This window comes from Hemicordylus capensis, chromosome 5 (genome assembly GCF_027244095.1).
Source record: "Hemicordylus capensis ecotype Gifberg chromosome 5, rHemCap1.1.pri, whole genome shotgun sequence".
Taxonomy (NCBI): domain Eukaryota; kingdom Metazoa; phylum Chordata; class Lepidosauria; order Squamata; family Cordylidae; genus Hemicordylus; species Hemicordylus capensis.
Window position 1 is genome coordinate 164116357 of NC_069661.1, and position 17706 is coordinate 164134062.

General features: G+C 41.4%; 1 protein-coding gene and 1 non-coding gene across 8 annotated transcripts in view; both read left to right on the forward strand.

Annotated features, from left to right (window-relative positions):
* The window catches only part of GRM8 (glutamate metabotropic receptor 8), a 791912-nt gene that overhangs the window by 123178 nt on the left and 651028 nt on the right, over positions 1-17706 (forward strand). The window lies entirely within an intron of this gene.
* On the forward strand, positions 10550-10620 carry TRNAG-UCC (transfer RNA glycine (anticodon UCC)). The gene has a single exon. It is a non-coding gene; the product is annotated as a tRNA-Gly (tRNA).

The following is a 17706-nucleotide window of genomic DNA, read 5'->3' on the forward strand; positions in this document are numbered from 1 at the left end:
TCTGCTGGACCTCTTGGTGGCATTCGATACCATCGACCATGGTATCCTTCTGGGCCGCCTCTTGAGTATGGGTATTGGAGGTACTGCGTTGAAGTGGTTCCAGTCCTTTCTTGGGGGGAGGGTCCAGAAGGTGGTGCTGGGGGACTACTGCTCAGCTCCATGGCCATTGGCCTGTGGGGTCCCGCAGGGTTTTGCCCTGTCCCCCATGCTGTTCAACATCTACATTAAACTGCTGGGAGAGGTCATCTGGAGACTTGAACTGAGTTGTCAGCAATATGCGGATGACACTCAGTTCTATCTCTCCTTGTCACCTGATCCTAGGGAGGTGGTGGATGTCATGAATCGGGGGCTGGATGCCATGATGGGTTGGATGTGGGCTAATAAACTGAGACTGAATCTGGAAAAGATGGAGGTAATGTTGGTCAGTAGGAGAGCCAATAAGAATGAGGAGATTTTACTGGTTCTGGATGAGGTTTGCACTCCCCTTGAAGGAGAAAGTATGCGGCTTTGGGGTATTACTGGACCTGTCTCTGCTTTTAGAAGCTCAGGTGGAAGTGCCTTTGCTCAGGTGGGGGTGCCTTTGCAGGGCTTCGGGTAGTGCGCCACCTGCATCCCTTTCTCAAGAAGGAATATTTGGCCACAGTTACCCATGCCTTAGTCATGTCACATCTGGATTACTGTAAAGACATGCCAACTTTAAAAATTCTTTTAAAATCACCTTTTTGCCCAATTTCTTTGAAATCTGGTTGGTAGCTTCCTTGCACCCATTGGGCACTAGCATCCACCACAACCAACTCTGGGCCACCCTGATGCCTCCCACATGGAGCTATAAGGTTGCTGAAATCCCCATTATTCCCTATGGCATAAAGCTTAAAGATGTGCCAACTTCAAAAATACTTTAAATATCTGCACTTTGCCCAATTTCTTTGAAATTTGGTTGGTAGCTTCTACCCATTAGGCACTACCACCTACCCCACTCTTTTGGCCATAGGGCCCTTTTTTGATCCAAATTGATTTAGATTCGGAAAATTCAGGTACAAATAGAACCTTGAGTAATTCAGGGAGGTCCGATTCAGACCCATAACAAATCGGGGGTGTTATGATTTGGGTACAAATCTAAATGAAAAAATCGATTCATGCACGCTCCTATAGTGAGCCCTTTGGGGAAAGGGATTTATTTATTTATTTTTATTAACATATTTTTATACCGCCCAAAACTTATGTCCAGGGATGCATCTTATTTATTATTTCTCTATGTAAATCACTCTGGAAACTTGTTGAAAAGCGTAATATAAATTGTTGTTGTTGTTGTGTTAGATGTACATAAATCTCAATCCTGGATGCATATATACAAAACTTAATTCTGTTAATGGGAATGTTGAATTGATCAATGAATGGATATAAATATGTAATTCTACCATTTTAGTCAGGAACTCAATTTGCCCTGCCCTTGCTCACCAGTTTATTAATGTATTTAGTTTTTGAACCTACTTCGATCCCAAGATCTCTGTAAGCAATAATTTTAAAAAGTTCTTTTGCCCTCACACCCCAGCTACTAGGAAGACCTGGACACATTTCAATTTGGGCAAAAGGGCCACAATTTATTAAATAAACAAATTAGCGAATTGAGTGTGGAATAAACTTCACCCCACAACAGTGCAAGCCTACCAAAGGCTGGATTCAGACATTTATGTCCTTACCTGTGCCTTGAGTGGGCGACACTTGAGGAGAGGAGAGCTGGTCTTTTGGTAGCAAGCATGACTTGTACCCTTAGCTAAGCAGGGTCCACCCTGGTTGCATATGAAAGGGATACTTGAGGTGTGAGCACTGCAAGATCTTCCCCTCAGGGGATGGAGCCACTCTGGGAAGAGCAGAAGGTTCCAAGTTCCCTCCCTGGCTTCTCCAAGATAGGGCTGGGAGAGATTCCTGCCTGCAGCCTTGGAGAAGCCGCTGCCAGTCTGTGAAGACAATGTTCTATGTTCCTATGACACACCCTGACTCAAGGACAGAAGCAGTGCAATAGTGCTTCATCTCCATCATTGCCAACCCCAAAGGGTCATGGCAACTTCTAGGGTTTCACACACCCCAAGCCGTGCAGCCTTTAAGGTTTGTGAAGCCCTGAAGCAGGTGTCATGGTGAATTGAAGTCCTTGAGCCGCCAAGCCTCTAAGGACCAATTGACCTTTCCAACTTTCCAAGACTGCTCACTGACCTCAAACCCTTCAACACCTCCACCCAGCCTACACTGTACATGCTCAGTTGTGACCTAAGACCAGAAGAGGGGAGGCAAGGGACAGCCTCTACAGCATGCAAGCCCCGCCTCCCCTCCAGCCCTGCCCAATCAAGGTACTTCCTGCGCCTGTCTGCTGAGGGAGTGGGACAAAGACTCATCCCCCAGCATGGGGTTGCAGGATGGGGCATTCCTGAATATTCTTATGTGTCATTTCATAACTGTACAATGTTTACCAAAATTGCCTCTCTATACCTTTCTCTCTGTGGCACAAGAGCAGAATTACGAAAGGTTTGACTCTTGTAGATCTGAGGGCCACAGTCCTAAATCTTGCCATTATCCTGGTGAGAATATGAGAAATGATTTCAGTGTGATGGGTTTTTCATGAAGCCATGATAATGTGGTCACACAGTTCTTTTATCTGGTATAGAGATTTTTTGTACCAGATATGGGCACCACCAGGAATAGGCAGGGCTGATATGGAAATTTGTTGTTTGATGTGGAGGAATCACATGATGACGGATGCATTACAACAGCAGTTTGTGAAAGCCATTACACAGAGGTGACTTTCAGCTTCTCCTGCATGAAAAAGATAATGTAGAGATCAGCTGTAAAATATCACAACAGAATGTAAGTGAGAAAGCAGTCCCTAATATAGACTGGCCAGGGTGTTTGAACTCACTTCTGGCAGTGAATATTTTCCCCATTGACTTATATATTATTGAATACAGTTGTACTTTATGGGGTTTGGCATTACACAGAATACTCAGTAGAAATAAGATTACTGCTGTTGATATGGTACCAATGACAATGGAGGCAATAGAGTTGCTTGAGTATATCATTCAATTCGTTTACTATAGGTGACAATTGTGAGCACCCTTGATCAGATAAACAAGCTCATGCACCCAGGGGTGCACCTAGGTAATTTTGGAGCCTGGACCTAAAGGTCTGTGGAGGCTACTCAAGTTAAGCATCATCCCCCTACACACACACACACACACATTCTCTCTCTCTCTCTCTCTCTCTCTCTCTCTCTCTCTCTCTCTCTCTCTCTCTCTCACACACACACACACAATTTTTAACAAATGGGTTCTTGAGGGCACAAACAGCAATTCACAAGATTGTAAGAATATGAAACATGTATATTTATGCAAATATGCATTCACATAAACATTTCAACATGCAATTTAACATATTCCCATCCCACATATTTCTTAACCCAATTCCCCCCGTCTATAAAGCACACAGCACAGGTCACAATCACAGTTGGCCACCTGGCACAGTGCCACGGTGACCACACCACCCAGGACAGACTAAAGATAATTTGGTGGCCCCCAGGGGTTGTGGGGATCTTGGACTTCGGCCCTGAAGTCGAGGGGTAAGAGCGCCTCTGCATGCACCACATAATGTGTTCAAGTGTGGATTTGGCTGTGTAGCTGGCTGTGGTGGAAAGCCTGCTTTTGAACAATTTTTGATACTATACATTATTTATAAATACAGGTAGCATCCTTGGGTGCCATAAGGAGCAAGCTGGCAAATTGCATGCATGGTGTTATTGTTACGTAAATGTGCCCTGAGTTCAGTATCAATTCTGGGCAATATGGATTTAAAGTAATCATCAACTCTTTCCTTTGTCTGAAATACAAGGTTTGAAGACTCAGGAGAGCTGTTTCTCAACTATAAATCACCCTCTAACATATCTGAATGGCTCATAAATTTCTTTAAAGTGATGATCAACTCTGTTAGATTCTGAAATCTCATGTCAGGAGAATATTGTGTACATAATGTACATTATTAGCATGTTAAGTGAATTCTAACTTTAAAGTAAGTGTTCTCAGTGCCCACCTCACGGTGGGAAACTTATTAACAATGGCAGATCATAAATTAGCATCTTGGCTCATTATCTTGGCTTCTGGAAGACTGTTTTGGTCAGAGTCTTTGATGTTGAATAGGGATGTGCAAGCTCTTTCCTCCTCATCTCAGATTTGTTTGGAATTTTTAAAATTATTATTAATAATACATTTTTAACCCCACCTTTCAGGCCATAAGACCTCACAAAATGGCTTATAAAATCAGAAAGTACAACTGAAAGCACAAAATACAATATGGCTTAAAATACACTCTTAGATCAGCAGCACAGAACATTGGCTGGCATTTTGATTAAATTACTTGATGGAAGTTTAAGTGAAATGAGGCAGTCCTTTACAGCAATTATTGAGTGTTAGTATGAATGTTGGGCACTGTTGCCAACAAATTGGAAAAATTGCTGTACTGCTTTAAGAGCCAAATCAAGGTTCAGAAAACTACTTATCCCCTTCCTTCCTTCCTTCCTTCCTTCCTTCCTTATAACTCTCTCTCCCAAAAGCATGCCATCCACAAAAGCAACAAGAATACAGTAAAAGCAATGAATTTCATACATTTTATTGTTTCTTGCTATAGGTGTGCACAAAACTGATTTCGCGTTTCATTTTGAGCTCAAACCAAAACACAAAATGCTGGAACTGTTTCGTCAAAATAGTGACCAAGCCTGCTGTTTTGATGAAACACTCAAAACATTTCAAGTGTTTCAAGTATTTTGAGTGCCATTTTCCAGGGAGAGCTGGTCTACTAGGGATATATGACGAATTACTTTGGTGCACACCCAAGGGCGGCAAAGGGTTCCCTTAAGGGGAGGAGGGCAGGTCCTACGTGCCCATCCTCCGAGCCCCCACTGGCCCGCTGTGGCGCTGTTGAAGCAGAAATTCTTCCGGGCAAGCGGCAGCTTGTGCTGCTCACCCCTTTAAAATGCCATGCTGCAGCAATGGGATGCGCCCCCCCCATCCCTCATGCAGCATTGGCATGTAAATGGTGTTGGTGCACTGATGCCATTTACGTTAATGGCTGCCTAAACCTTAGGAGGAGGAGAGAGAATTGTGCAATCTCAGAATTTATCCAACCAAACGCAAGAAATTTTTTCCCCTACCCAATGAGGTCAGCATTTTTTTAAAAAAAATCAAAAACAGGAGCTTTACTGTGAAGCTTGTAGCTACTCTGAGCTTCTCTTGTCAATAGTCCTTTAGGTAATTATCAGCCCCTTCTCTGACATAATTTTTATAAGATTCCTTCACAGTTTAATATGCATTGCAGTATCATTGAGCTCCCAAATATATATATAGAAGGTTCACACCCCCCCACACACACACACACTCAGAACATCCTCCCATATACTTTGCAGGTTAACTTTGCATTGCCAAACCTATATGTGTTTTGAGCTATAGTGGTGCCTTGGACTTCGGTTAAAAATAATTATTTTGTAAATGTAGCAGATTAAAGCCTCTGTTTCAGAACAAGCCCACGTGAGGGGAAGAAAAATGCGGAATCATCACCACTAAGCTTTCCTAGCAAGGCCTTTCCTTACTTTTCTGTATTTCTGGTAGGTTCAAAAATGGCTGCCACCCCTCCCCCTTTATCACAGAGCTTAACCCTCCCTGGGCTTGGGGTGGAAATCCCAGGGGAAAACTCCCTTTATGTTGCTTTAAGCTAAATGCAGAAACCTTTCATGTGTAAGCCAACGTGTGGTCAGAAAGCTGATCCAAGTGGACTGAGACTAGACGTGTTTGCACCAAAGTAAAAAACTCCTTTCTCCTGAGCCAAAAATCTACCCAGAGAGGCTTGTAAAATGCAAAGAACAAAAGGGGAAAATTTTTTATTCAAAGGCTACAGACCTCTGCTATCTGAGGCTCTCTCAGCTTTTAGTTACAGGTAAAAATACTCAGTGGTTACAAGAATACTTCAAAAACCACTCCAGTTGCAAGGAACAGGGATGTAGGAAGATACAAAAGTTCCTTTAAAAATCAGCTCAATAGTTTGGAAAGAGTTATAGCTACAGGGTGGGAAACTTAGAGATCTGACTGAATTTGATGAATTAATCACCTGAAACACTGATCATTTATTAGGCAGAATTTATAAGCTATTACTGAAGTATGAAATGGAGACTGAGCAGATAAAAGAATGTATGATAAAATGAACTTTAATAGATTGATCTCTCTGTCTGATTGGGAATACCAATGGAAAAAGAATGTGAAATTTACTTTGTGTACCAATCTAAGGGAAAATTGGTATAAGATGTTCTTCAGATAGTATATAACTGCTTTGACTATTAACAAAATAGATGATTCTTTCTCTAAGAAATGTTGGAAATGTAATTCACGTTCAGGTTCATTCTACTATATGTGGTGGAGTTGCAATAAAGCTCAACAGCTTTGGAAACAAATTCATATGAAAATTGAACAAATCTTGGAAGTTAAGATTCCCTTTCTTCCAGAATTTTTTCTTTTAAGTATGATAAAACCTTATATTCCTGCCAAGTCAAACAAATTGTGTTTATATATGATTACAGCGGCTAGGATTATATATGCATCTAATTGGCGTAGTTTGGAAATTCCTTCCTTAAAAGATTGGTTTTTGAAAGTGTGGGATTATGCTTCAATTTCAAAAGTTTCGGCTTATGTACATGGTATGTCTACTGAATCATTCATGCCTGTTTGGGAACCCTTTATAAATTATAATATTTTTATTATTTATTTATTTATTTAAACATTTTTATACCGCCCAAAACTTACGTCTCTGGGCAGTTTACAATAGAATAAAAACAAAGTAAAGTAAATAATGTCCGTTATGGTCAAACTTTGTTCCCATTTTTTGGATTTGACTTATAGTGTTTTTGATATATAATTTACAAGAAGATGATCAGATTAGATTTTACAATTTTAAGAGTCTGAATTTCTTTTGCTTTATCTTGTTCTAGATATTTTTTCCTTACTGATGTAATTAATTAGAAAAATGAGGTTTTTCATCATGAAAAATGATTCGTTTTAAATTGTTTTTATGATGATTTGTCTTTGCTCTCTTTGATTTATTTCTTAATAAAAATTCTTATTATAAAAAATAAAATAAAAAGTGTACAGAGACACCCTGACTGGATGGGCGAAGGCTAGTGTTTGTTAGTTTAGTTATGTTACAGGTAAACAATCCTAGAACAGTTTCAGGGATTTACAAAGAGTATACAAAAGGAAACAGAAAGTCTAGAGCCAAATCAGACTAAAACCTTTCCCTAGACTAAACTTACCAAAGCCAAAAGCCCCGACTTCATTGCCTTGAACTCACCCAAGCTCCGGGAGAGGATTCAAGTTTCCTGCCCTCCTGGCTTCCCAGGACTTTTAGAGGCATTTTCCTGCAGCTCAAGGCCACATGTCATCCTCTGCTCCTCCAGCCAGCCCCTTCTAACAAAGGAACTCTTCTCTTCCTCCCAATGCCTCTCTAGGTCCCACCCACCTGGTGTGCTGATAGGCTGAGCCCTGGAGTTCACCAGCCTGTCAGTCGCGACAGGGTTCACTTCCAGCTAACTCTTTAGGGGAGGCTTGGCTGATCACTACAGTAATCAACTGTTGAAAGGGTTCATTTAATATCTCATGTTCCATTCTCAGAAGAGAACAGAATGGTCTGTTTATTGATGGGTGGTTTTCAGCACTGGAAAGGAGAATGTCAGTGAAATTCCCTGATTAAAACACAAGTTTAAGAATTTAAAGAGCTCAGCTATTCTTTGTTCTCAAATTCTAGTTTGAGCCCTAGTTTTGAGAACTCCATGGGCATTTCTAGAGCTAAACTCCTGCTTCTCTAACATCCTCTCTGAAAATCTTCTCCTATTTTTTTAAAAAAGGAAAAAGGTCAGAACAACCCCATCCTAGGGAATCTCTATGTGTCATTTGAGGAATGTGAGTGGATTTTGTTTTGACTGGGTAATTAAGGTCTGATCTATACACACAGCAATGTGGTAGAATATTGAGAATGGACTCTACGAAGCTGAAAGTGGTGAGTACAATTTTCAGTGTTCTCCCACATCGTGGGGGAGGGGTGAAAATCCCCTCCTTGCAAGTAAAAATAATCACACCAGGAAGAAAGATTGAAGTTTTGTCCAGTCCCTGCTATTCTAACTTTCTACTTACAGGGAGTTTTTACAGACAGGAACATTAAAATTGTATTTAATTGCCTTCAGTCTGAAGTGGTACAAACTATTCTAGAAGCATATACAGTTCAGTCGGTGTATATATAGACCAGGTCCAAATCTGTAGGGCTAGCTTGTGATTAACATCTATGTAAGCCTGTGTACACAAGTTAGTTCTATTCTACTTTTTGATTTCTTTTATAAAGCTGCTTATGTTCTTTGATGCTTTCAGTCGAACTGTGTCTTTATCAATAAAACATATCTGTCTTATTTTAAAAGCACTTTGATAGTATGGGCTGCAAAGTCAACAAAACAACCCTAAAGGCTCTGTAACATTTATCTAAGAGGAGTGGAACACTGAGGACACACCCTGCTCAGGAGGAACTCCACTGTAGGTGGTTACTACCTGGGAGCAAGAAAGAATAGTTTAAAGCAGAAGTGGGCACATTCCAGGCTGGTGGGATCAGGATAAAACTCTAAAACCAGTCAGCAGAACTTCACAAAGATGTTACCAGAGGCAAGTAATGAGTAATCTCATTTTACAGGTGAGAAACACTGATTCTGAGAGAGAAGCAATTAGCACAAGGCCAGCTATGGCAGAGAACATTTTCTTTACTTGTAGTTTTACTTTTTTATTTTATTTTTAAAAAGACTTTTTCATTTCATTTCTTTGCTTGGAAAAAGCAAGGTCTAAAACCCTTGTTGAGCTATTGGAAACCACCCAGAGATTTCCTAATAGATCCTAATCTGCCTCTAGCCCATCCCTGCTCTGGCATAAAGGAACTGGTGGCAGCTGGATGAAACTTTAATGAGTTTTATCAGAATGTGCAAGATCCTCTATAAAGGAGGGAGTTCCAATCCCACATCCGTGAGGTATTTTGAGACAGGGACAGGGACGTAGCCACCATTGTGTCAACAGGTTCAAAGAACCCAGGCCGCCAATGAAAAGGGCCGCCAAAGCCCCATGGCTCAGGCTCCAGAGGAGCCCAGAGAGAACTTCCCCCTCCCACACCTGGGCTGCCGGGAGCCTGAGTGAACTCTCCGTCGGTTATTTCAGGCTGCGCCGGCTGCCTGGTATCAAATTTTCCCCTTTCTCTCCCTCTCTAGAAGGAGAGATGGCGGAAAGGTCCTATCGGGCAGCTGGTGCTGCCTGAAATGACGAGCTGAGAGCTCACTCGGGCTCTCGACAGCCCAGGCCATGCCCCCTTTGCACATGGCATCACATTCGAAGGGGGTGTGGCCCAGGCTGCCGAGAGCCTGAGCAAGCTCTCAGCTCATCATTTCAAATAGCTCTGGCTGCCTGATAGGATATTTTCCACTTTCTCTCCCTCAGGGAGAGAAAGGGGAAAACATCCTTTTGGGCAGCTGGTCCTGCCTGAAATAACAGACGGAGAGCTTTCTCAGGCTCTCGGTAGCTCAGGTGGGAAGGGGGAGTTCACTCTGGGCTCCTCTGGAGCTTGAGCCATGCCCCCGTGTGCATGATGTCATGTGCACCGGCGTATGTGGAGGGGGCCGCCAAGCGGAGCCAGACCCAGGCTGCCGTTCGGCTAGCTCTGTGGCTGGACAGGGATCAAACTGGAGTCAGTAGTACCCATTGAGGTGATTATCTGCAGTACTACGTGCACCAACAGTTGGTGTGCAAGGGACTCTTGCACTCTTTCCTTCCACAACATGAATTTCATGTTGTTCTGATATTTACATTTTCTAACATACACAGAAGAGTTTCAAAAAATGAGTGAGGATACTCTGAACAATTTACTGTCCTATTGCTGGGGTGAACCAAAGTCTGGTTCTTTGGCCTGGCAAAAATTTCTAGGCCTGTGTCAGTAAATCCACATGTTAATAAATTACCCCTTTAATTAAGCATAACCAAAAATAATTAACAGTTGACATTTTGAAGTAATTTCCTCTAGGAGTGGAAATTGCTTAGCTCTTTGATGACTCTTAGATTAGCAATGCGAGTGTTCGTCCCAAAAAGCATGACCTTCAGTACTAGCATGTTAATAGATAATACTTCAATTTTGCTTCATTTTTCAGTAATCAATTTTATGGCAGGATCTGCAATTGGCAAGTTTCTCTCGACATCTTTCTCACATCTGTTTGGATGTCACTAGCAAGTGGCATTTCTTATAATATTCAAGCTCATAAAAAGATTAGTAAAACCTAAAAGCCGAGGACTGAAAATATGAATGCTGTCTCCTCCTGACACATCATACATACTACACATATACATATAACTATGCTTGGAAGGCCTGTGAGCTCAGCTGTTTAAAGTGTGATGGTAAAAATGCCAAAGTCATGGGTTCAATCCCCATATGGGCCAACAGTTTAGGAGTAGGGCCATAGCTCAGTGGTAGAGTATCTGCTTTCCATGCAGAAGGTCCCAGGTTCAATCCCTGGCATCTCCAGGTAGGCCTGGGAAAGACTCCTGCCTGAAACCTTGGGGAGCTGCTGCCAGTCCCAGGGCTGTCCTTAGAGAGCCCTGGCAGGGTGCGGAGCCCAGGGCAAATCAGCTAGTGTGGGGCCTCCTTCTAGTTAATTCTAATGGGGGTTAAAAGAGTGGGGCCCGGGGCGGTCGCCCTGCTTGCTATGCCTAAGGACAGCCCTGGCCAGTCCATATAGTGCTGAGCAAGATGGACCAATGGTCTGATTTGGTAGAAGTCAGTTTCCTGTATGTGTGATTGCTCTGTAATAGTGCTGACATTTATTGGTGTTCTTTTTATTTGACTCCTAAACAAGAACATTATCAAAAGACATAGATAGAGGAGAAAGATATGACCAAAAGAGATTAACATTTGTAGTGCTTTTTGTAAACTGAGAAACCAGTGCAATTTCTGTTATTTGCCTACCCTAAATGCTTAAGAATCCTGCTAAATTTAGAACAATGGTGGCTGTTTTAAAATGGTGGGAAAATGCCATTTTGCATTTCTTATATAAGGAATGACTTGTATATATTACTTTTGGAAATGACTCTGTAGCTCTCAGGTCTCTTTAGCAGCCACTTATGCATATCAGCCACTGACACATTTCCACATATACATGACTGTGGAAGTCATTTGGGGAGGAGTCATCCCATCTCTGAAAAATGTAACACAGGAAGTGTCCCTGCATTAATGCTCAAGTTGCCTTTTAAAAACTTTGGAATGATTCTAATATCTTACGTATTAAAGCTTATGGGTTTTGTTTTATTTTTTTTAGGAGGGGTTCAGTTTGCAGTGCTGTTTCCTTTTGTGTGTGTGATGAAAAACTTTATGTGCATTGTAACACAACTTGCATGCAGTTGTGCAAGTCTGCTCTTGTGCCAATACAAAAATTGTGCAGAGTTGGGTAATAGTATGGCAATTGACTTCCAATTTGCCATTTGAATACTTGTTGTGTTTACACAATAACCCAATTGTGTAACTGCGTGCATGTGTTACAACATGCATGGAACTTGATGCACTATTTTAGCCATTGTATAATGACATCTCACAAAGGGAGGTATAGGAACTTAGTTCCATAGAAAAACAAGTCTCAAGGAGTTGTGGGGAGTCCAAAATTCTTTGCTATGGCCATCTGATCACAGAGGTTATCTTTGATCACCTCTTACTGCCACTCCGGTGTCTGAGGAAGCAAGGTAGGGGATAATGACACTGGACTTATTCACATGGCTGGAGACTATGAATTATTTCTTTCCCACCAGGCTACAAGTGTCGCACAACAGACTTTGAAGTTTTTGCTGTGTGCCTGACAGTCATCTGAATCCATCCTAAATATGGATGTGATAGAAAACATCATGTACAGCTGGAACTTGTTTGAAGTTTTCCATCACACACAAAAAAGGAAACAGCACTGCAAACTAAACCCCTCCTAAACAAAACAAAACAAAACCCATAAGCTTTACTAGGTGCAGGAGAATGCACCTAGTAAAAATCACTGGCAGTCCCAGTGCATTTCAGGAGAAACAGAGAGCTCTTCATTAAGGGACTAAAGAAACGCATGTAAAATATATCATCGATATGTCTTTCCTGTTGCCGAACTTAAAATACTATAAAGAATATATATACCAAGAAGGAAATCCTTTAAAAGAAATAAATATGAATATCAAATATCAAAATATTCAAAGGCTATTTTAAAACATTAAAACTAGGCTCTCTGAGAACTTGAAGTTAAATGTTTATAGCATATATACGTATTACTTTAGTTCCACCTTCAAGATCTCTTTTAAAAACACACTGAACTGCTAGCTTGTTTTTAAAACTCCATCAAACTGCAGAGTCAGTGATGGGGTGTGTGTGTGTGTGCAGAGGCGTAACTATAGGGGGGCAGGGGGGCACGTGCCCCGGGCGCCATCTTTTCTGGTCATGTGGGGGGCGCCACCATGACCAATTAAATTTTTTTTTTTAAAAAAAATTTGTTAATACAAATGTTTCCTGCTCAGTGCAGCAGCGCTGCAGCAGTCAAGGGAGCGCGTTGGTGCCCCCTTCCCCACGAGCGGTCCCTTCCGCGCCGCCTGCACACACACACCCCCATTGCTTTGCTGGCGCCTGGCGGCCAGTCAGTGGCCTGGCTTGGCGGCGGCAGGCGCTTGTGAGGAAAAACCTAAGTATAATGTAGTATGTTGGGGCGGTGGCGGGGGGGCGCCATTTCAGTGCTTGCCCCGGGCGCCGTTTTCCCTAGTTACGCCTGTGTGTGTGTGTGTGTGTGTGTGTGTGTGTGTGTGTGTTTAAGATTTCATCACAGCAGCTCTGGCAGCTAAACAAACAAGTAATCATTTAAATTGATCAGCAGCATGTTTCTTTGGCTGTGGTACCTCTTGCAACGAAAGCCTCAAAAAGTCAGTCCATGTGCACTGATCCCCCCTGTGCATCATATAGCTTCTTTGGATCATTGCAATTATCTGGGTGTCTGGAGGGTTAGAAATGTGTTAATCTTACTTGGGGTCTGTATCTATTAGACCAGATTCAGAATTCCATCCTGAAAAACATTCACCTGCACTTTTCCCTATTTCACTCTGAAAACCAATTTCTGTGACTTGCCATATGTACTCACAAATGTACAAAACAAGTTCCCCTGGTGGTGGTTGTTACTATCTATTTTTAAGAAGATCATAGAACCATAGACTATAAAAGATACCTTTGAATTAAAAGTTCACCATAGTTCTATGGAATGTAATGGATGTCCATTTAATATCGCAGATTGGATGTGACATATACGACTACTACTACTACTACTACTGCATTTATATCCCACCTTTTTTTCAAGGAGTACAGGGCAGCATACATGGTTTACCCTCTTTTATCCTCACAACAACCAACCTGTGAGGTGGGTTAGGCTGAGAGAGTATGATTGGCCCGATGTCATCTCAGTGACTTCAAGGCTGAGTAGAGATTTGAACCCTGGTCTCCGTGAAGAGGCACTCTCACCCTTGGACTTCCAGGCTGAAGTCCACAGCCTTCTCACCCTCTGGTGCCCCCAAATCCTCTTTAGTCTCTCCTGGGTGGTCACTGTACTGTGCCATGGGTCCACACTGTACCAGGCAGCCAAGTGTGACCTGTGCTGGCGGCCAAGCATGATCTCTGTTTAGAGACAAAGTGGGGAGTGGGGAAATATATGGGATTGAGAATATGTTGTGTGTTGAAATGTTTCTGCTAATGCATATTTGCATAAATATTCCTGTTTTATATCTTTACATTCTTGTGAATTCAGTTGCTGTTTGTGCCTTTAAGAACCCAAATGTTAAAAATTTTGTGTGTGTGTGAGAGAGAGAGAGAGAGAGAGGGAGGGAGGGAGAGAGAGAGAGAGAATACTTAACTTGTAGGGGCAGAGAGATCGTCCAAAGGCCTTTAGGTCCAGGCTCCAAAATTACCTAGGTGCACATCTGTCTCCATGGTCCTAGTCCAATACTCTCTGACCATTACACCACACTGGCTCCTAGACCTACAGCTGTACTCGTATCTATACTGTGTCTTCTGCTTTTGAATTACTTACTAATCAAGATAAGGACTTAATGTATGGCTTTCTGTTCTGTTGAACTGCAAGACCAGCTACATAACATTTTATCAGTTTAGTATCAAAATGAATGCAGCTTGCTTATAACAGATTGTGGATCCTTACATCTTACAGTATATTTGTTAATGGTGTTAATATATAGCATGAAGATTGGATATGTAAATCAGTATGCAAAATATCAGACATCAAGCCATATTCTCTAGAGAGGAATGAAGCAAACATCTGGGGCACTAGATTTTAGACGGTGTGTTCTATAGGTAAGCACATAAAGACTATTAATCACTTCTATGCCATTCTTAACAAAGGACTTTGCAACTGTGCTGGGAAAATGCAATTTGTTTCCCAACTAGTGGACTTGAAATTTGGAGAGCTGGCTGGAATATGGTTATACAAGTGACATAACAGATGTCCTGCCCGTGCCTGTCTCATAGTGTGCTCCTAATATTCCTTCTGCAAAGGGTGATGGGTTGGTCTTACAATAGAGCTGAAATGATTTCCAGATTGTGAATCCAATCCTTTCCTTCCAGTGTGTTTTCAAATTTGCCTTCAGACTATTCATTGTCGACCTCCACGTAAGTCTTATTTTTTGCAGACTAAGCTAGTCCATTCTCTTGCCCCCACCACCCCTTCATTATATGTGGCTTTATAAAGCGTATTATAACCCCATGCTAACTTGGCAAAGAGGCACCTTTTAACATGTGACTTTAACATGTAACCTTTACCTCCAGTGACTGCTGCTGGTGTCTATCTTAAGTTTCTTTTTAGATTGTGAGCCCTTTGGGGACAGGGATCCATCTTTCTTATTTATTTATTTATTTATTTATTTTATTTATTTTTTCTCTGTGTAAACCGCCCTGAGCCTTTTTTGGAAGGGCAGTATAGAAATTGAATTAATAATAATAATAATAATAATAATAATAATAATAATAATAATAATAAAATAATTGCATTTCAGTTGGGACTCATATCCCTCAAAAGTTAAAATGAAGTAGGGATGTACTTTGAACTTGTCATTTGGAGAAGTCCTTAGAGATAGTGACTTGCCCAAGATGACTGAATAGAAATATGAAACTTGAAACCAGATCTCTCAAGTCTTTTTTGCTGATTCGGTCCAGTGGATCATGCTGATTTTTTAAAAAAATATATTTTATATGTCCAGAAGTATGGGGTGGTGTTCTTTTCCATGGGAAGATTCCAAGATTGCTGAACCAATTTGACTAACAAGGTGTAATTCAAAAGTGCTAGAAAATAGTAGGTAGCTGTCTTAGAAAACAAATGCCAAGGTCTGGTAATACCTACAGTAAGACCAACAAAAGTGATACAAGCTCATAAGATGAATGGTACACAAGCTCATGTAGATGAATGGTAGCCGGGGAGGCTAGCATAACATAGTGGTTAGAGTGTTGGACTAGGACCGGGAAGACTCAAGTTTGAATCCCCATTCAACCATGAAACTCACTGGGTGTCTCTGGGCCAGTCACGTATCTCTCAGCCTAAGGGTTGTTGTGAGGATAAACATAACCATGTGCAACATAACCATGACAAACATAACCTCTGAGCTCCTCGGAGGAAAAGCGAGAGATAAATGTAAAATATAAATAAATAATTAAATTAAATTAAATTAAAATAGACCTGGTTAGGACTGCTGTGACATCAGAGCAGATCAGCCATCAAAAAAGAGGTGAAGAAGTATTATGATTGCGAATTAGTGTAAAAACACTTGTAGCCAATAGTACTGAATTGTCCCTTATTTCTGAAAATTTTCAATGTTGCCTCCCCTTGTTCTTGCATATCCATTGAAAGACTCTACTAGTGTTTCTCTGTGCATAGACATCTCTTGGTTTTCCCCTGAAAGAGCAGTTGTGTAAAATGATGCACAATATAGGAATAATGCAGGGGTTCTCAGTCTTGGTCCTCAGATGTTGTTGGACTACAACTCCGACCATCTCCAGGGACATCTGGGGAACCAAGGTTGGAAACCCCTGGTATAGTACATGTGTGTTGATTGTTTGTAATCGTTGTGGGTGGGAATGCACATTGGAATGGCATTGGTATGTATACATTATGGGTAATGCAATGCTAACAGACTTTCAAACCTGGATGGGCATTCAGTCTGTTTCTACACACACACACACACACACACACACACACACACACACACACACACACACACCCAGCCATGCTCCCAAATGAACTCCATTCTCCCAAATGAATTCTCCACCCCCCTTGTGGAAAGTAGATAGCATTGGACATAAGGGAAGTTGGGATAATTGTCTGCACCCATACAACAACCATATCAATGTTAGAAATCGAACCTGGAAGCTTACCAGGGCATCACTAAGTGAAGGACCCTTAGTTCATCAATAAGAGCTGTATACTAATGAAAACTATCAAATGCAGTGCATATTACAAGCTTTGCTGTTTAAAGCAAATGTATTTAAGGGAAATTGATTAGATGAGATGGACTTAAAAAAACAATTCTGCTTTCAAAATGTCTGGAAATGTCAGAAATGGAGATAAGAGGTTTCATCTTTTGGGCAGATGAGAAATTGACATTTTTAGTTGCCTAATGGAACAGATTTGCATTCAAGATGCTCTTTTGGGTGAAAGATGTGTAATCTGTTTCAAGGCTAAAGCTAATTTTGAGGCAGAACTACCATTACAAGATATATGGAATTGCTACTGCTTGGTTTCTTTTACTCTGTTCTCCTGACAATGTGGCACGATGTTATCATGGTTCTGTGTTTCCCCCTGGTTCTTACTTTAGATCACTAGCTGAGGTAGATAGAGGTGAGGAAATGCATAGTGTGATTGCATGACATAAATGGCATGAAGGGAAAGAGGCCTGGTGGTGATTCCCATGCCTCTTGGATGTGTAGTTTTTGCTTAAAATGCTTTGTTAGCCCAAGCCTCTACTGAACATGGAATGGAAGAGTGGTGAAGAAACACAGGACATCCTTGCTTAAGCTGGCATTAGCTGGTCTATATGGAGAGTGTTCATTCAGACTTGGCACACATGTTTTTATTTATTTTACATTTATATCTTGCTCTTTTTGAATATATTTTGCTCTTTTTATGTGGGAGCTATTCACTGGAGAAGGCCAGTCCCTTGTCACAACCAATCCTTGCAAACTTTGAAAATGGCACAGGAGCAGGGAGTGCCATCCAGTGTCAGTTGGTGACTGGAGAGAGAAACCTTTCAGCCATGATATTGTCTTTGGAATGCCCTCACTAGAGAAGCTCAGGCGGTGCCAACTCTGATGCCTTTTTGGTGCCATGCAAAGGCTTTTTATTTATTTATTTATTTATTTATTTGGTGTCCAGACGCTGCAGCATGTGATTATCTGGTTTTAATAGCTACTATAACACATAGTTCAGCTGGATTTTGTTAGATGGCTGCAGCTTCTGCACTTTTATATTGCTTAGGGATTTTTACTGTATTGGTTGTATTATTTTAAATGCACACAGTCCTTATAAATGCACTAAACAAACAAGATTCAAAT